The following is a 20,150-nucleotide window of genomic DNA, read 5'->3' as shown; positions in this document are numbered from 1 at the left end:
TTTAACTCTCTTGTTCACCCTTTTTCTATATGGATCCGCCAGGTAACTTAGGATTGAACATAATTTTAATTTATGCACTCCTTGAGAGCAATTTCTTTACGGTGTTTGTCTATTTGTTGTTAATCTTCTAGACTTACCGTATTAGTGCCTATGCAACAATTACTTAGGTTTATTGCGTGCACTGGCTTCAATCACAAACAAATATCCTCCAGGAAGTTCACCTACTTCCTTTGCTTTCTCCAGAGTAATGTATCCATCAAGGCCTATAGGATTACATTGTTGATGCAGCTATGCACGTCTGCCTTGAGGATTTTGTGATATCATAACCCTTAGTGATTTTTCAAATCCACTGTTAGACTTTGTATCTGAGATACGAGTGTTGTCCACATCTACATTTTCCTTTATGATATGTATAACCAAATCATACGAGTATACTCAGATACCTAAGAACTATTTGTTACTCAGATAACTCTTTCTTGAATTTGTTCAAATTCAAGTATTTATGCTTATCGTGGTAATTCTACCATTCTCTATCTAACCATGCACTTTAGATTATCAATCATGAGTAACGATTCAATCTGGAAAAGCATCGAATCATATCTTCTCAAAAACTTTCTTATTCCTAACTAGTATTTTCTGTTATTTTGAACAGATGATTCACGGTTGAATCTCGTTACTTAGTTTAGGATTAGAGAGAGAGAATTAGAGAGAGAGAAGTTCTTCCCATTTGTGGTTTTCCAGATTTGTAGAGTAAATTAGACATTCACGTCATCACTTATATTCACACACTTGATTTCTTAATCTTGTCAAATCGTAGTGAATATAATCGCAGTTCTTAGCTTAATGAAACCTTATCGACCAAACATCTGGTTTCCGAGGTACTCCTAATTTTCCTCTTCTCATGTCCATATGACGTTGTATCTTACGAAGAATATGAAGATCTTTATTCCATTAATTTATTTATAATTGGCTTTTCGGTTCCTTCTCCGTTCCCCCACATTTCAAGAATATTTTATCTTATCCATCGACTTAGATGGAATCTTATAATATTTCATATAGGGCACCGTTTAGATATTGTACAATATCTGCCCCCACAGTTCTAGGGTAACCAATGCATTCTCCTTTTTTACAAAACTATTTTCGTACACAATTTCTTTAGTGTACTGTTTTTTAGTTTTGTTTCATAACATGGTAATTTATGATCATTAGAACCTTGAAATATAAGACAAGGTGAGCTTAACTCTTTCTTAAGTTATATGTCTTAACATATATACTCCCTTGATAGATTTAAAACTATCACATGATCATCAAAGTTATCATTCCCTTATTTGTCCTTCATCGTCTCTAGATTTCGTTCGCACTCTTAAATCAAAAATCTTACCAAGACCCTTCAATTTACTATTCCAGTCACGTCTAGACCGAATGATGTAATATTCAACTTCATGTTGTATCAACCTTAATCCCCTTATCTATCCAAGAAGATTAGGTTGCCCATGAGGATTTATGAAGGACTATTCTGTAATTATGCAAAACTAAGGACCTACTTATAAAGACTTAAGGATTTATTTATAATAACTTCTGATCTTCGAGATCTTTCAGCAAAGGTCCTTCCTTTTAACATATCTGAGGATCCTTTTGTAATGCTTGGACAGGTCTAAGGACCTTCTAGAGAATTATACTAATTTACCGTCTGAGTATGTTATGCGAAATAACTTACTTTCTTGAAGACAAGTTTAATTTTAGAATTTTGCATTCTCCGTCAACTTTGTATTCGAGACTGTTCACGGAATTTTCATTGTCTCAGACTGATGAGTTATTTCGAACATTTCATCGTCTTGTAACTCTTTGTACAACGAGAACATTCTGTCATCGGCCTTGTCTAACCGTTTAGGTTTTGACATTTGGCTTGACACACTACTCCGCTCACTTATGCGGTTGTCTTCTTCGACTCGTCATCGAATTGAACTTTTAGGATCAAGTATTCAAGACTTGTGTCTTCTAGTCCACTGCTAGGGATAGCCTTTAGTGAAATACTTCACATGACCCGGCGAGATTAGATTGATCATCGTTTTCAATCTCCACTAATCGAATTTTTTCCCTTTTAACGTTCTGTACTTTCACTCTACTATACCAAAACAGTTGCCGTTTGGTAAACTATGCCATTATTAGCGTATATCTTGGCGGAAGGAGATTCATACTCTCCATCTCAATCGTTTCTCAAAGCCCCAATCTTTTTATAAAGTTGAGTTTCTACTTTGGTTTTATAAAGCTCGAACTTCTCGATTACTTCGTCCTTACTCCTTAGTAAGTAAGATAACATAACCAAGTGGAGTCATCGATAAAGGTGATGAATTACCTTTTTCCACCTCGTGTTTGAACCGCCTTTAAGCTCCAGAGTTCAATGTGCATTAAGTCTAAAGCCTTACACTATGTCTTAGTCATTTTTGACTCTGCACGTGTTGGACATGATCGTCTTGAGTCAATTTCGAGTTTCAGAATTAACTTCTAGTTCATTAATTTCTTTAATGACTTATTATTCACATGTCCTAATCTTTCGTGACAAATATTGGAGGACTCGACAATATGGGCATAATTATTAATTTCATTAATAATATGTGCCTTTGGCTTTACATGGGTAACATTTAATTTAAATAATCCCCCACATAAATAGCCATTCCCAATATACATCCTATTCTTAAATAGGATAACGATATCTGACAGAAAGATTAGTCTGAACTCGTATTCACTTAGAAGGGAGCCAAAAATCAAGTTCTTTTGATTGTCTGGAGCATGGAGTACATCGATCAAAGTCACTTCTATCTCTGAAGTGAATTTTAACATGATCTCCCCCTTTCCTTTGACTTGGGTAGTCGAGCCATTTTCCTTGAATAAGGTCTCTCCTTCGACTACCTCTGTGTAGGAAGAGAATAGGCTTTTGTCACTACAAATGTGACGACTTGCCCTAGTGTCGACCCACCATCTCTGGTTGTTAACCAGGTTATGTTCATGTGCCACTGCACAGATGTTCATCTTATGAAGTATTTCGAACACCTTTTCGAATTCAATAGTCATAAGACAGTGATTCTGATTTTCGGTGTCTTTTACTAATGAAGCTTGGTTACTAATGAAGCTAGGTGGCCCCGCTTTCTACAGTTGTAGCATTCGCCAAACTTTTTATTTTTCTTCGACTTGCGCTTCAGGGCGAAATCAGATCCCTTGAACTTCTCTAATTTTTTCACGTTTGTGGTGTTAGGCTGAAAAACCCGTAGTGCTGTTCTTGTTCTTGACATTTTTCTGAAACACACAAAAAATAAACCAGATTAAAAGCTTATAACCAGAAAAATAATCGTTCATAAATGTCTTAAGATTGTTGTTCCTCTGGTTATGGGTTGAGTTTATTTTAACTCTGTCTGGTCTTGATTAAGCCAGAGTATGGGTTGAAGTAAGGAACTTCCTTTCTCTAAGTTATAGATAAATGGCTAATCTGAATGACCATAGCATCCCTTCAAAAACAAGTCAAACTAAAAACTCAGACTCAGACATACTAGGCCCAGGCAAGTCATATTCAAAGTGGAAAAAAGAAAGATACCACCATATTGTTCATTCCGGCAACTTCACGAGTAACATCTGGATGGCGTAAATCCTAACAAACGAAGGGACATGGAGCAAAACAGTCCTTTGTACCTTAAATGAGCATAAGTATCAGCTTCAAGAGCATGACCCGCAAGTTATTCTTCAAATGGTCGAGAATAATATTTGTGCTTCAGCAAATATATTTAGTGTTAAATAATGTTAGTTTCGTAGGCATAAAAGTTTTCATAACAAATTTGCAATGTGACCACAATTGTATGTGTCTCTAATTTCATGAACAAGCATTCAATTCATACTCGATGTTATGGATATTATAAGTTAGTTGCCATGTTATGCCTTTTGTCAATATACATCAAGACATCTAAACGTACAAACTGAATCTCAAACAAAAAATAAGCATCTCCACTCATCAATTGTGTAAGTGTATAACCACAAACCAACTGCCAGTCATTATTTGGACTTTAATTTGTAGCATGTCAAATTGAATCTCGAATGAGCCCATATTTTTGGTGGAATACCTTGCTGTACGAATCTAATAGCGCAAAACAATTGCCGACCATTATCTACAATAAACCAATGTCAATCTCACAATTGGTGATGTCAAAAGAAACCAAAATCTAGACTATAATATAAGTCTTGAGAGAAAAAGAAACAAAAGTAGTTTGATATAGGTAAGTCTATACATATTATACAACACTTGAAATTTCTTTGTTAAGGAGTGTGCTGTGTCCATTTTTTTTTTTGTTAAGGAGTGTGCTGTGTCCATTACAAATTTCTTCTTAACTTTATAAGAGGCGCCTTTCAACCTCTTGTTTCAACCTTTTGTTATGTACCGTAATTTTGACGAACTTTCCAAGAAAATTTGATTACAAAATCAACAAAACAACGATCCTTTACAAAATCAACAAAACAAAGATCTGAGAGGTTTTTTGAGAAAGGGTTTATAGCGATTTTTCCCTCTCTCCTTTCTACCGTAACCCTAGGTTTCCATCTCAATCCATCCAACAATCGATTACAGATTTACAGTGAACACCAATCTTCATACTTTTTTAGGGCAAGAAGGGTCTACTGCGTCACCATCATCGCCATACTTTTTTCAGTCAAAAGATCTACAGGTAATGAACTTGTTAACATTCTTAAAAGGTTTTATTAGGTTATGATTGAACACCAATCTTCATACCAATACCAGTGAACACCAATCCATTACAGTGAACGCCAATCTTCATACCAATACCAAAAAATCTCTAAACCTTACAACCTTACCTTTTGGTAGACTCCAGTAATTCCATCTCCCAACTCCAATTTTTGTTCATAGTAATAAACACCCAAACCCTAGATCTAGGTTTCATCATATTTAGTTAAATAATCCTATTCAGATTGGGGAAATATCTAATCTAAAGGTGTATTCAGTCTCCAACAGGCTAAGAAACTCAACTTGGAACAAACTTGTAGCAAGCCAGGGAAGTACTCTAATCCAAAATATTCATTGATACTTGATATTAGATCTTTTTCTCTATTGTGTTCCTTTATTGTGCTTATCATATCCTATTGGATTTAGGTCGTAGTATATTTAGGGCTTTTCTACTTTTATCGATCTACTGTTTCCGTGGGTCGTACTTATAAGTTAAATATAATATATCAGAAGGTAGATACTTGTTCTTTAATTCCTATTCTGTATTACCATAGTAGTACTTTAATCTGTTTTATCTCGTTGTTTAAGGTTGGAAAGTATAATTCTTGCATGTTGAAGTAAGAAGTCTTTTGTATCTGTGCTCTGAGTGTTGGATTAATAATATAATCTTTATTTTCCTATACGGTCAAATCTCTGCCGATCTGCAACTTGTTGTAGTCTAGATTACAGAATTTGGTTGTCTATCTTGATCTTTTGATATTAACCGTTTGGTTATTTTTATTAGTCAATGAGACTTTCTATCATGATAGGGGTTATCAATTTCTACTTTTATCTTCCTTCTGAATCAATCGCTTTGTTTCTCTTCGTTTATTTCTTGGATCATAACCGAATCATTTCTGGAATTACCTGTTCAATTCTGGAATCTCAGGTCTTTTACATTGATTCGTTTTATCTAAATTGCAGAAAAACCTAAACATTGACCATCATAGTTTCTTTTATTCGGAGGAACACGCTTTTCGAGTTGATTTTCTTGATATTACCGATGAATTCAAAGTCTTGACTATCACTTATTTATACAAAGTTGTTGTCTTCCTCTCTTGCAACTAATTAAGCACATCTATCATTACTTGAAGACATGTTGCTTTGTGGTCCTATCACTTCCTAGTTATATCATTATATTGTAGAAGTTCTCGTTATTACCTTATGCAAGCTATGTTGTCAAAGGCGCGCATAAGCGCGCCTTAGGCGACCAAGGCGCAAGGTGTTTGAAGCCATCGACTCGCTTCAAATACACTTCCCCTGGTTTCCTCAGGTATCGCTTAAGCGCGCTTAAGCGATCGCCTTTGTTCGACTAGGGGAATCATGAAGTCGATTGGAGGCGAGAAACAAGAAAAAAACTGACAAAAAGCCATTTTTAGGGTTTTCTAGAGGTTGAAGGAGAAGAGACGGCTGCTGGTGAAGAAGGAGAAGAGGCTGAGTTTTTTAGGGTTTCGTGGGTAGTTGGGTTTTTAATTAAAAGAAAGAAAAAGAGGACGTGGCCAAATTCTGGCCCTACTTAATTTTCAATTTATTGTTGTGGAGATGAGGAGTACAATACACCTCTTTTTCTTTTCATTATTACTTAAATATTGGAGGACGAAATGCCTTATAAGAAAGGGAGGACTATAAGAATATTTAAAAACTAGTTTGACTAAATCTGAACCTTCCCTTCAAATCTAACGGTCACAAATAAGATATCTTAGGGTTTCTTCTCTCCTTCACCTTCCCAGCCGTAAGGTTTGTCTTTTTACTCTGCAACTCAAGTAGAAACTTGTTCATAACTCCTCCACCTTCTTCAACACCTCTCTTCTTCACCTCACTTTCTGCAACTCAAGTGGTACGAGGCGATCGCCAAGGCGCGTGGAAGCGCGCAAGGCGCAGGCGAGATCCTCATCGCCTCGCCTCGCATCTCGCTTAATACAACATAGTATGCAAGTACTTATATTCTATTTGTCCACCAATAATTAAGGGAACGATTCCACGATCTTTGGTATTGATGCTTAGGACATGGTGTATATGTCTTGTTTTACCTAATAGTTTATATTTTTTTTCTTATTTGCACTATTACACCTTCATAATAGTGGGAAGGATTATACATTTATCGATAATGATGCTTAAGAAATAGTGATGCTTAAGAAACTTTAATGTACTATGTAATATATTGTTTCATCAATGTCTGAGGGAGAATTATACATTTGTCAGTTGTGATGCTTAACAATTGAAACTTTAATGTGGTGGACCACATTGCTCCTTAAACATTTGAGAGAAAGATTATGCATTTGTTAGTTGTGATGCTTCAGAACTAAAACGTTAATCTGGTAGACCACATTGTTCCATCGATATTTTCGGGAAAGATTATATATTTGTCGGTTGTGATGCCAAGATGTGGAACTTTAATGTGGTATACCATATTGTTCCATCCATATTTTCGGGAAGGATTATACATTTGTCGGTTCTGATGCCTAAGAAATGGAACTTTAATGTGGTACACCACAATGTTCCATAGATATTTTCGGGAAGGATTATACATTTGTCGGTTGTGATGCCTAAGAAATGGAACTTTAATGCGGTAAACCACATTATTCCATCAATATTTTCGGGAAGGATTATACATTTGTCGGTTCTGATGCCTAAGAAATGGAACTTTAATGTGGTACACCACAATGTTCCATCGATATTTTCGGGAAGGATTATACATTTGTCGGTTGTGATGCCTAAGAAATGGAACTTTAATGCGGTAAACCACATTATTCCATCAATATTTTCGGGAAGGAATATACATTTATCGGTTGTGATGCCTAAGAAATGAAACCTTTAATGTGTTATTCCACATTGTTCCATCAATATTTTCGAGAAGGATTATACGTTTGTCGGTTGTGATACCTACGAAATGGATCTTAAATGCGGTATATCACATTGTTCTATCAATACGTTCGAGAAGGATTACACATTTGCCGGTTGTGATGCTTAAGAAATGGAACTTTAATGTGGTATACCACATTGTGCCATTAATAATTTCGAGAAGGATTATACATTTGTTGGTTGTGATGCGTAAGAAATGGAACTTTAATGTGGTATACCACATTATTCCAACTGTATTTTTGGGAAGGAATATTTGTTGGTTTTGATTCCTAAGAAATGGAACTTTAATGTGGTATACCACATTGTTCCATAATATTTTCGGGAAGGATTATACATTTGTTGGTTGTGGTGCCTGAGAAATGGAACTAGAATGTGGTATACCACATTGTTCTATCAATATTTTCGTGAAGGCTTATGCATTTGTCGGTTGTGATGCCTAAGTCATAGAACTTTAATATTGTATACCACATTATCCATCAATATTTTCGGGATGGATTATACATTTTTCGGTTGTGATGCGTAAGAAAATGGAACTTTATTGTGGTGTATACCACATTGTTCCATCAATATTTTCGTGAAAAATTATACTTTTGTCAACTGTGATGCGTAAGAAATGGAACTTTAATGTGGCATACCCATTGTTCCATCAATATTCCCGGGAAGGATAATACATATGTCGCTTGTGATGCCTAAGATATGGAACTTTAAGTGGTATACCACTATTGTTCCATTGATATTCGGGGAAAAGACTATACATTTGTCGGTTGTGATGCTTAAAACGTGGAACTCTAATATGGTATACCACATTGTTTAGATCTTCGATCAGGTTCGGATATCTAAGAATTTTTTACCATTGTTTTCTCTTAATCTTTCCTTTTCATGATTGTAATATTAAACATAGGTTGTTTTTGAGTCTTTGATCTCCATTAACTGCTTAAATTTTGCAGTTTAAAGTTCTGAGAATAAATCAAAGATGGCGGAAATGCCAAAATTGTTGTATATAGTTGTCATTGATGGCGATGAGGGAAGGGAATGGAAGTGAATCGTTTACCTAATCATTTTTCACTAGACATGCCTTCAAGGTAACGTTTTCCGCTAATCATTTCGATTCCATAATTTCCCCTAGACATGCCTTCATCATTTTCCCCAATTTCATTGTTAAATTGTTTAAGAACTTTAATCTTAGCTTAGAAGTATTTTTTTTCCTGGTTTTCTCTTGCTTAGAAACTATTTGATTAAATGTCAAGTGTGAAATTGAAGTGGTTTCATCATGCTTAGAAAGTGTTAAATGAATCAATTTCAGATTTTCCTTCTTTTGGGTGTTAGTTGTTATCAATTTAGAAGTCTGAACTGCAGCCCTACTACTTTGTGTTGTAACTTTCAAGAAACATTGAGATATCTATTATTTATTTAATGGTAGGAAGCAACTCGATATGTAGTGCATTGAACTAAAAATCAGGTTATAGACCTAAATAGGATGAAATAATAGTAGTATTAGTAGAGTAGTTGGACCGTGTGATCAATAGTACTCATTATTGACAAAAACACGTCTTCGACGTACCGAAATAATGTAGCAGACCTCTTAAGATTAGATCCAACACAGAATATTGAGATATCTATAATTTGTTTAATGGTAGGAAGCAACTCGATATTTAGTGCATTTAATTAAAAATCAGGTTATAGACCTAAATAGGATGAAATAAGAGTAGTATCAGTAGAGTAGTTGGATAGTGTGATCAATAGTACTCATTATTGACAACAATACGTCTTCGACGTACCAAAATAATGTAGCAGACCTCTTAGTTTAGACCCAACACAAAAAAAGAGTAGTAATAGTAGAGTAGTTGGACGGTTTGATAAACAGTACTACTCATTACGAGAAAAATATGTCTCCTATGTACCAAAATGATGTAAAAAACCTCTTAGTTTTAGACCCAAGAGAAAAAGAGCAGTAGTAGTAGTAGAGTAGTTGGACCATGAGATCAATAGTATAACTCAGTATGAGAAAAGTACGTCTCCGATGTAACGGACTAATGTCGAAGACCTCTTAGTTTAGACCCAACACAGAAAAAGGACTAGTTTAGACCCAACACAGAAAAAGGACATCGTGACATACAAAACCAAGAACATTAATGTGGTTTTCTTGAGGCAAGTGCAACAATAATTTATCCTTGTTAGTGGTTCCATACAGATACTTGATGTTACTCATGATTTACATATGAGCTAATACTATTCGGCCAACTATGGTCGAAGCATGCAAATCTTGCTTCAGCTAATAATATATGTATAGTATCAACCAACTATATATGTTACTTATTTATGCCTTAAGTGTTTCTTTTCTTTCATCGTTTTGTAGTGGACAAAAGCTTTAGAATAGAAGATGTGAGGTTGATGATGGTAATTGGAACAATTGTTTCACTACATATCTCTATTCAAGAAGTGTTTAGGTATGGGATCAATATCCTTTCTACTAATTTTCCCTTTGATGCGTATGTTAGAGTAAATAGTTCCTTAATTGTTTTCTTTTCATAAGTTTTTTTTAGTTCACAAGTCGTTCATTTTAGCGCATATCTGAATTTTTGTTCTAATGATACCCATCATCATCCTTCGTTATTTTCTCCTTTCATAGTTTATTACTTCTAAATTTAAATTAGAATTAATGTTTTTATTTTGGGATTATTTCTCTAATAAGGGGCCTAAAATCCACTTTTGCTTGAGTGTCAATTTTTTTTGAAAAGTTATTGTTTAGGCTCTCCTTTAAAGGTCTTGGAATTAAAGAGAAGAATTCAATTACTTACTCTTAGTATCATGAAACATTAGTCAATCACTTCCCTTCATTTTCTTTCACTGGGCTTCGCTTTGGCCATATTTGGCTAACTTCCTTCATCTTTCTCTTTTTTTGCAACTGTCAAAGGGTTAAGTGGCCTTACTCTTTTCCTTCATCTTTTTCCTATTGTCCAAGCAGTAAGATGAGAATTTATTGTCAAACTGTAAAGTTGGAATTACATTGCATAGGCTCTTTTATTCGAATATGATGAATTTTTTAGATTTATGTATTGTTCCATTTATATTAGTATAGAAGAAATTCTAGCACATAATTCTCTTACCGTGATATTGTTTTATAGATGGGGAAATTATGGTGCAGGCATCGTAACTTATTTTTCCATCAATATTTTCGGGAAGGAATATACATTTGTCAGTTGTGAAGCCTAAGAAATGGAACTTTAATGTTGTATACCACATTGTTCCATCAATATTTTCGAGAAGGATTATACGTTTGTCGGTTGTGATGCCTAAGAAATGGATCTTAAATGTGGTATATCATTGTTCTATCAATACCCTCGAGAAGGATTACACATTTGTCAGTTGTGATGCCTAAGAAATGGAAATTTAATGTGGTATACCACATTGTGCCATGAATAATTTCGAGAAGGATTATACATTTGTCGGTTGTGATGCCTAAGAAATAGAACTTTAATGTGGTATATCACATTGTTCCATCTGTATTTTTGGGAAGGAAACATTTGTGGGTTTTGATACCTAAGAAATGAAACTTTAATGTGGTATACCACATTATTCCATAATATTTTCGGGAAGGATTATACATTTGTCGGTTGTGGTGCCTGAGAAATGGAACTTCAATGTCAACAACCCTTGGTTGGAGTGGTAAGAGGTACAATCTTCCACCCTAGAGGTCAAGGGTTCGAGACACGCTGAACAATTCAAAAAAAAAAAAAAAAAATGGAACTTCAATGTGGTATCCCACATTGTTCCATCAAAATTTGCGGGAAGGCTTATACATTTGTAGGTTGTGATGCCTAAGTGATGGAACTTTAATATGGTATACCACATTGTTCCATCAATATTTTGGAAAGGATTATACATTTGTTGGTTGTGATGGCTAAGAAAATGGAACTTTATTGTGGTATATACCACATTGTTCCCTTAATATTTTCTGGAATACTTATACTTTTGTTAATTGTGATGCGTAAAAATGGAACTTTAATGGGGCATACCCATTGTTCCACCGATATTCGAGGAAAAGGACTATACAGTTGTCGGTTATGATGCGTGAAAAATGAAACTATAATACGGTATACCACATTGTTTCATAAATAATTTCGAGAAAGATTATACATTTGTCCGTTGTGATGCCTAGGAAATGGAATTTGCCCACATTGTTCTATCAATATTTTCAGGAAGGATTATACATTTGTCGGTTGTGATGCTTGAAAAATGAAATGTTAATGTGGTATACGATAAATTTCCATCAATATTTTCAGAAAGGATTATACATTTGTTGGTTGTCATGCTTGAGAAATGAAACTTTACCGTGGTATACTAAATATTTCGGTCAATAATCGAGGGAAGGGTCATTTATTTGTCGATTGTGATGCCTAACAAAAGGACTTTAATGTGGTAGCTGACTCATTCTACTGATACGGTTTATAGTTCAATTATAGTTGCTCTTATTGTTGAAGAATGCTCAGATTTTGCATTAATATACCTAACTCCGAACAGTGGTAGCTGAATATTTTATTCACCCACATACTTCAATCGTTTATAATCGTCCTTTCAGACCAACAAAAGTTTATTGCCAAATATCTTTTCTAATACGGAGACACCTAGGATTCGTAGCTTATCCAGGTATTTGCTTTCACGTCTTCCAGAAGTAACCAGGAAATTAAGTATAAACAGAAGTTGGACTTCATTTTATTGATTTCAAGGTGCAACTCTCTCCTATGACAGAAAATGTAATGGACTATAAAAGGCTTAATGGGTAACTTTATATGATTGGTTTCAATGCTCGTGTTTTGAGAGAGGGACCAAACCAATACCTTGAGGTGTAGGTGGATTCTGCTTACAAGTATTCAAGCAAAACTCATTTTTGATGGCAAGAGATAATTGAAACAAAGGTTAGTTAATTTTGTATGGATTGATTCGTTTATTTCACAATTTTACTTTGTAAAAACCTCTTGGTCACGAATACAACTCTCTATCACGGGGTTAATAAGATTCCTTTTCGTACCACTTGAAGAGACTGCTAGGTGAAACCCGAAAAATGCATATTGATTAATTGAAAGTCTGCAGTAGACATTCACTAGAGTCTTAAAGCTGCTTTAAGTTCCTTATTCTACTTTTGGTTGAGAAAGATGGGTTTTTATTATATAATGAAATTGTACATCTTATGTTAGGATTCACACCCAACGTAGTGTTTGAGGCTGAGGGTATGGTTTTGGAAGTTAGCTAGTGGAACTTAATATTGTGGGCTATATGGTGTATGCCCTTGTTTTTTTTAATATATGTACTACATATTAGCATTTTGAGTTTCAAGTCAAGCTTTTCATGCGTTATATTCTTCGAGTAATAATTGCATGGGCTATTACACAAGTGAAATACCGTATTGGTAGCATCACGGTGTAAGTTGTATTTGTCTAGATGGTAAACCACATTGTTCCATCAATATTTTCAAGGAATATACAGTTGTTGGTTATCATGCCTAAGAAATGGAACTTTAATGTGGTATATACCACATTGTTCAATCAAATATTTTCGAGAAGGATTGTACATTTGTCTGTTTTCATACCTAAAAAATAGAACTTTAATGTGGTATACCACATTGTTCCATCATATTTTGGGGAACGATTATACATTTGTCGGTTGTGATGCCTAAGAAATGGAATTTTAATGTGGTATACCGCATTTTTCTATCCATATATTCGGAAGGATTATACATTTGTTGGTTTTGATGCCTATAAAATGGAACTTTAATGTGGAATACCACATTGTTCCATCCATATTTTTGGGAAGGATTATACATATGTCGGTATGGAGGCCTAAGAAATGGAACTTTAATTAGGTAAACCACATTGTTCCATCAATATTTTCGGGAAGGATTATACATTTATCGGTTGTGATGCCTAAGAAAATGGAACTTTAATCTGGTATCTACCACATTGTTCCATCAATATTTTCGGGAAGAATTATACTTTTGTCGACTATGATGCGTAAGAAATGGAATTTTAATGTGTCATACCCTGTTGTTCCATCACTATTCTCGGGAAGGATTATACATTTGTCAGTTGTGATGCCTAAGATATGGAACTTTAATGTGGTATACCACTTTATTCTATCGATGTTCGAGGGAAAGACTATATATTTGTCGATTGTGATGCTTAAAAAATGGAACTTTAATGTGGTATACCATATATTTTCATCAATAATTGAGGGAAGGATTATACATTTGTCGGTTGTCATGCTTGATAAATGGACCCTTAATGTGGTATACTATATATTTCGGTCAATAATCAAGGGAAGGGTCATATATTTATCGGTTGTGATGCCTAACAAATGGAACTTTAATCTGGTATACCATATTGTTCCTTCAATTTTGTGGTACGTATTATATATTTGTCGGATATAATGCTTAAGAAATGGAACTTTAATGTGTTATACCATATATTTCAATCAATAATCGAGGGAAGGATTATACACTTGTGGGTGGTGATGCTTAAGAAATCGGAATGTGGGATACCATTCTGTTCCATCAACAATCGAGGGAAAGATTATATATATTTGTTTAGAAAGATTAAATATTTGTCGGTAGTGATGCTTAAGAAATTGAAATTTAATGTGATATCCCATATTGTTTCGTCAATAATTGAGGGAAGTATTATACACTTGTCGTAAGCAATGCTTAAGAAATTGAACTTTAATATGGTATATCATATATTTCCATCAATAATCGAGGGAAAGATTTTACATACGTGTGTATCGATGTCGAAGAAACAAAACTATTACGTGGTATACCTTATTATTCCATCAAAGTCGAGGGAAGGATTAAATAACTGTGGTTGTGATGCTTAAGAAATGGAATTTTCATGTGGGTATACTATATATTTTCATCAATAGCTGATGGAAGGGGACCATGCCCTTGAGGCTGGTCAATCGATCTTAGCCCATCATATATTCTAGAAATGTATAATACTGGGGATGTTGGTCATTCATCATCCTAAGTCAATATTAGCTCTTCTTTTTTATGAAAGCTTGCTGCATTGTAGTACCTGATTCTTTATACATGAGTTTCGTTAGTTGATATTTTATTTACGATGAACAAACTTATTATGTCTTTTGGGAATTCAACTTATTGGTGTAAAAATAGTTTTCTCCTCCAGTATGTAGAATGTATTAGACTATAAATGGATAACCACAATTATCTATTTTGGTGACGAGAGAAAATGATGTATTCTAACCTTCTGTTTATCTTCTCTGTTAATTTTGCAAGATTGTTTGATTTACTTTACAACTTGAACATAATTTTATGGGTTTTGATTGGCTTGTCCTCAATACTAATAATATAGATTGTGACAGGAAACCTGACATGTATTTTTAGTTTTTAATCTGTTGATGGCTTAAACAGGAGTAAGCAATTTAGTTTGCACTTGAAAAGTTCAAAAGAATTGACAAGGCTGCAAAGATGCCAGTACTAGAATCAGTTTGTTTTCAGCTTTCGTAAATAGAAATTAAAAAAAATTGAAGACTTCATCTCACAGACGACAGGGAGAGTTGCAAATGCTCTGCTTTTGCAAGGCCATAAAGGTGTGGCTTCTTGTGCAGGTAATTTTGGGTATTTTTGTCATATCTTGAGTTCATTTCCTTGTTAAAATAACGGCATGTTATATCTTCAGATATCTACTCTCGACCCTCCATTAGGAGGTTTGAATCAAAAGTTCGAAAGTTAGAATTGGAAATTATTTCGTTACCTTGTTTCGTAAGAGAAACACAAACTGGTCGAGATGGGTAATAATCTACTAAAATCGTGAATTGTTCAATTTTGTAGCTCGAACTGTTAAACAATGTCCAGTATGTTGCATTATAATACCTAGATCCTTATACAAGGATGACTCTAACTAATATATTGGTAGTGTGGATGACAACTTCAATCATTGTGGATGATCCCCTCAAACAAGCACTCGCACAATGTCCAAGGTTTTATTACAGAGACCCCTAAGTCATGAAGCTTATCAAGTATCTGCATTCATATTATTGTTTCACCCAAAGCTGGGAGGTCACTTATTGGTTCTTAAAAAGCAATTCTCTCCTATAGTGGAGAATGTAATAGACTACATAACGTTCCACGAGCGACCAGTTTACGATTCATTTTATTGTTTCACATATTCAGATCTGTTTTTCAAGTTTTATAGTTGGAATGTCTTGTATCGTAATTGATTAGCTACTTTTTATGAGAAATCATCTAACTTATGACAATGAGAACCCAAATGCGTTTATTATATCTGCATAGCTTGATAAGATTTGCAGCTGAGCTCACATATTTTCTACTACAAGTTTCCATCTTAGATTAATAAAACATGGAAGTTGGAAATCAGAGCTAGTATTATTCACAATAGGAAGAATAAACTAACTCATTATACTGATACTGTCTATAGTTCAGTTATAGTTGCTCTTATTGTTGAAGCATGCTCATATTTTGCATTAATATACCTAGATCTGAACAGTGGTAGCTGAATATTTTGTTCACCCACATACTTCAATCGTTTATAATCGTCCCTTCAGACCAACTCAAGTTTATCGCCAAATATCTCTTCAAATACGGAGACACCTAGGACTCGTAGCATATCCAGGTATTTGCTTTCACGTCTTCCAGAAGTGACCAGGAAATCAAGTATAAACAGAAGTGGGACTTCAGTTTATTGATTTTCGAGGTGCAATTCTCTCCTATGACAGAAAATGTAGTGGACTATAAAAGGCTTAACGGGTAACTTTTATATTATTGGTTTCAATGCTCCCGAGTGTTTTGAGAGTGGGACCAAATCAACACCTTGAGGTGTAGGTGGATTCTGCTTACAGGTACTCAAGCAAAAGTCATTTTTGATGGCAAGAGATAATCGAGACAAAGGTTAGTTAATTTTGTCTAGATTGCTTGATTTATTTCACAATTTTACTTTGTAAAAACCTCTTGGTCACAAATTCATCTCTCTCGATCACGGGGTTAACAAGAGTTCTATTCGTATTTACACTATTGCACCTTCTTCATAATAGTGGGAAGGATTATACATTTATCGATAATGATGCTTAAGAAACTTTAATGTGCTATGTAGTATATTGTTCCATGAATATTCGAGGGAGAATTATACATTTGTTGGTTGTGATGCTTCAGAAATAGAATCTTCATTTGGTATACCACATCCTTCCATTGATATTTTCGGGCAGGATTATACATTTGTCGGTTGTGATGCCAAGATGTGGAACTTTAATGTGGTATACCACATTGTTCCATTCATATTTTCGGGAAGGATTATACATATGTCTGTTTTGATGCCTAAGAAATGGAACTTTATTGTGGTGTATCACATTGTTCCATCTATATTTTCGGGAAGCACCAATACCTTTGTCGGTTGTGATGCCTAAGAAATTGAACTTTGATATGGCAAACCACATTGTTCCATCAATATTTTCGAGAAGGAATATACATTTGTCGGTTGTGAAGCCTAAGAAATGGAACTTTAATGTGGTATACCACATTGTTCAATCAATATTTTCGAGAAGGATTATACGTTTGTCGGTTGTGATGCCTAAGAAATGGATTTAAATGTGGTATATCACATTGTTCTATCAATACCCTCGAGAAGGATTACACATTTGTCAATTGTGATGCCTAAGAAATGGAAATTTAATGTGGTATACCACATTGTGCCATGTATAATTTCGAGAAGGATTATACATTTGTCGGTTGTGATGCCTAAGAAATAGAACTTTAATGTGGTATATCACATTGTTCCATCTGTATTTTTGGGAAGGAAACATTTGTGGGTTTTGATACCTAAGAAATGAAACTTTAATGTGGTATACCACATTATTCCATAATATTTTCGGGAAGGATTATACATTTGTCGGTTGTGGTACATTAGAAAAATCATCTGAATTATAGTCAAAATATGACTCATATAATTCTTCCTCTGTTGGAGAACATTTTTCTCTCTTTTCATTTTTACATTCTTCTGTACTCTCATACAGATGGATTCTAGCAAAGTTGCCCTTATTAGTGTGACGCCCCGTGTCCCAAAATAGACACGACCACGCCCCGGCAACTCACAGACGAGACAGAAATCCGGCATAGTCTCATCTGTAAATCGAACCGGTCGCACTTGTAAAACCTGTCATGCAAACCATACATTCGCATACACAAAGAGATAAACTATCGAGCGGAAGCTAAACAAACTCAACTCAGTTTCGGGTCGAAACCCGAACCACAAACATACAAACGCCTCATACAACACCGATACAACTTATAAACAACTCTAAGTTTTACGTATATACATATTAGAGTTTGGTTTCTGCGATAAATACATAACTTGAAAATAACGAAAAATCATATAAAACGACATAACCCTGCTAGCCTCGTCAGACAAGATCACCGGCTGGAATACACACTCCGCCTCGAGGCTACAATCAAGAACCTACACACTAACAACTGGTAGGGGGGTCAGAATACTCACTGACACGAGTTATTCTGGTAGAAGACCAATCCAAAAGTCATCACGTTTTCAAAAGTTCATTTAATAAGTTGTAAACATCATGACAAAGCGAGTTATCAAACCAATTACCATATATACTATATACAAAACCATTTTCCTTAATCTAGCAAGCAATAACAGTGATTAGCTGCCCACCCATGGTGCGCTCCCAATAAGAGGAGAGTTCCTCAGGAGAACCTAGAGAGTGTTAGATAGTACCAGCCCATTTAAGCACTAGCTAATGCACTACGTCTCCTCGAAAAAGAGACTCACCCCTAGCTGTTAAGCCCCTCTCCCACTAAGGGACTCCGCAATCATTGAAGAGTTTACCTCATGATACATATATACCTTAAGTATCTAAATACGTTTTTGATCACCGAGTTCGAATAAGAGAGCCGTCCCCCAATTACCATGGAAGGACCTGAACCTTATTCTCTTCGGTACCCTGTCATGCATCTAATGCGATCTTTCAAAATAAGTTTCATTCGTATATCAAAACCACATTCTCATATTCGATTCAAATCAATTTCATTCGTATATCAAAACCAATATTCTAATTCGATTCATTATCTTATCAAACACGGAAGTGGAACAACCAAGAGTCATATCGCCACAAAGCAGAGGGATTCCCAATCAATGTCACCTCCCAGACGAGCGGTCAGGAGTGCGTCCCTGAGCCTCGAACTGGAGGCACGAGCACCAATGGCCAGCAAGTGAAGCACTCTACTCCCACAGGTCTCATGACTAGTGTCGCCCACCTCACGGGCTATGTAGTTGGTCTCGGCCGAGAATCTCGGGTCTCGTCTCGGTCTCGGCCCTCTCCCGAGACGAGACTCGGCCGAGACCCCGAGTTAGGGCTTGGCCGAGTTTCTCGGCCGAGACAACCCAAGACCGAGACGAGACCGAGACAGCAACTTCCAAATATTTAGATTTTTTTTTTTTGGAAAACTCTTTGACCTAAATTAAGTACTACTATTTATTATTTTCTCAAATCTTAACTACTTATTATATTCCCAATGTATCTAATATAAACAGCAATAATACTATATAGAATATTTAGGGTTTATGCCTTAGAGAGAAGAAACTAATAAATTCTTTAGAAACTTTCAAAAGTTTAGTAGATTGGGATTTCCTTATACAGAAATTAAGTTATAATACATAGTACAACCTAATGAAGTGAACTATTTTAGAATTTAGCTAATTTCTATATTTGCTGTCTCACCGAGAATCTCGGCCTGTCTACATAGCTCACGGGTCTCACAAGGGTCACACTCGTGTCCACATGTCATCCTACCCTTAATGGCTACGTGCCCGTAGGTTGACATAATCCGCAGTCGGGTACATACAAGAAAATCCAAGTATTTCACAATCATCGTAAAAACAGTTCGAAATCATTTCTCATATCACAGTTAAAACCATTCACGCATATTCAGTTCATCACTTAAAATCGAGTTTCATGCTACCTAAACTCTAGTTATAATGGTGCATATATAACTATAGAATCTAGCATATTCATTATCTATAAAATCATGCTGGATAAAGGATTCAGAACCCCTACCTCAGTCCTTGCATCACCAAAGACCTCCCGCCTACCAGACAACCAAATTCCTCCTCATTCGCATACTCTGGGATAAGGAAGAATAACCAAAAACGAAAAGAAACATTAGGTTCTTATACTAAGAACCTTCGTAAATAAAAAGAATCATTAAAACAAAACCATGAAAACTTAAAAGCAAATTCGCTAACTTCGAAAGACTTCAAGTATCTATCGAATCGATCTTGAACATAAATCATTAGAAGAAATCGAATAATAATCGTCTAAATAGCTCCAAATTTCGATCCCAAATGAAATTAGTACAACTACACACTTATCGAAATAACCATCAAATAACCACCAGATTAAGACGAAATAGGTAATTCTGAACGGATAGATATGTAGAACAAGTCGAATGGGATTACCTGGAACAAGTTTCACTGAATTCCGACGATCG

The 20,150-nt window shown here is 35.2% G+C and overlaps 2 long non-coding RNA genes across 2 annotated transcripts; one reads left to right on the top strand and one right to left on the bottom strand.

The window, feature by feature from the left end:
- Window positions 1-4,309: 4,309 nt before the first annotated feature.
- LOC147557385 (uncharacterized) lies at window positions 4,310-16,547 on the top strand. The gene is made up of 5 exons (XR_015234014.1): window positions 4,310-4,706; window positions 5,002-5,928; window positions 6,691-8,706; window positions 9,981-10,071; window positions 16,210-16,547. It is a non-coding gene; the product is annotated as an uncharacterized LOC147557385 (long non-coding RNA).
- Window positions 16,548-17,824: 1,277 nt separating this feature from the next.
- LOC147557384 (uncharacterized) lies at window positions 17,825-19,788 on the bottom strand. The gene is made up of 2 exons (XR_015235193.1): window positions 19,718-19,788; window positions 17,825-18,116 (listed from the first exon to the last, which is right to left on the bottom strand). It is a non-coding gene; the product is annotated as an uncharacterized LOC147557384 (long non-coding RNA).
- Window positions 19,789-20,150: the final 362 nt, after the last annotated feature.

Source organism: Eschscholzia californica, unplaced genomic scaffold (genome assembly GCF_041429995.1).
Source record: "Eschscholzia californica isolate CP2 unplaced genomic scaffold, dmEscCali1.0.p SCAF_2, whole genome shotgun sequence".
Lineage (NCBI taxonomy): Eukaryota > Viridiplantae > Streptophyta > Magnoliopsida > Ranunculales > Papaveraceae > Eschscholzia > Eschscholzia californica.
The sequence above is the reverse complement of the archived record's forward strand: the minus strand, read 5'-3'. Positions and strand labels throughout refer to the sequence as shown.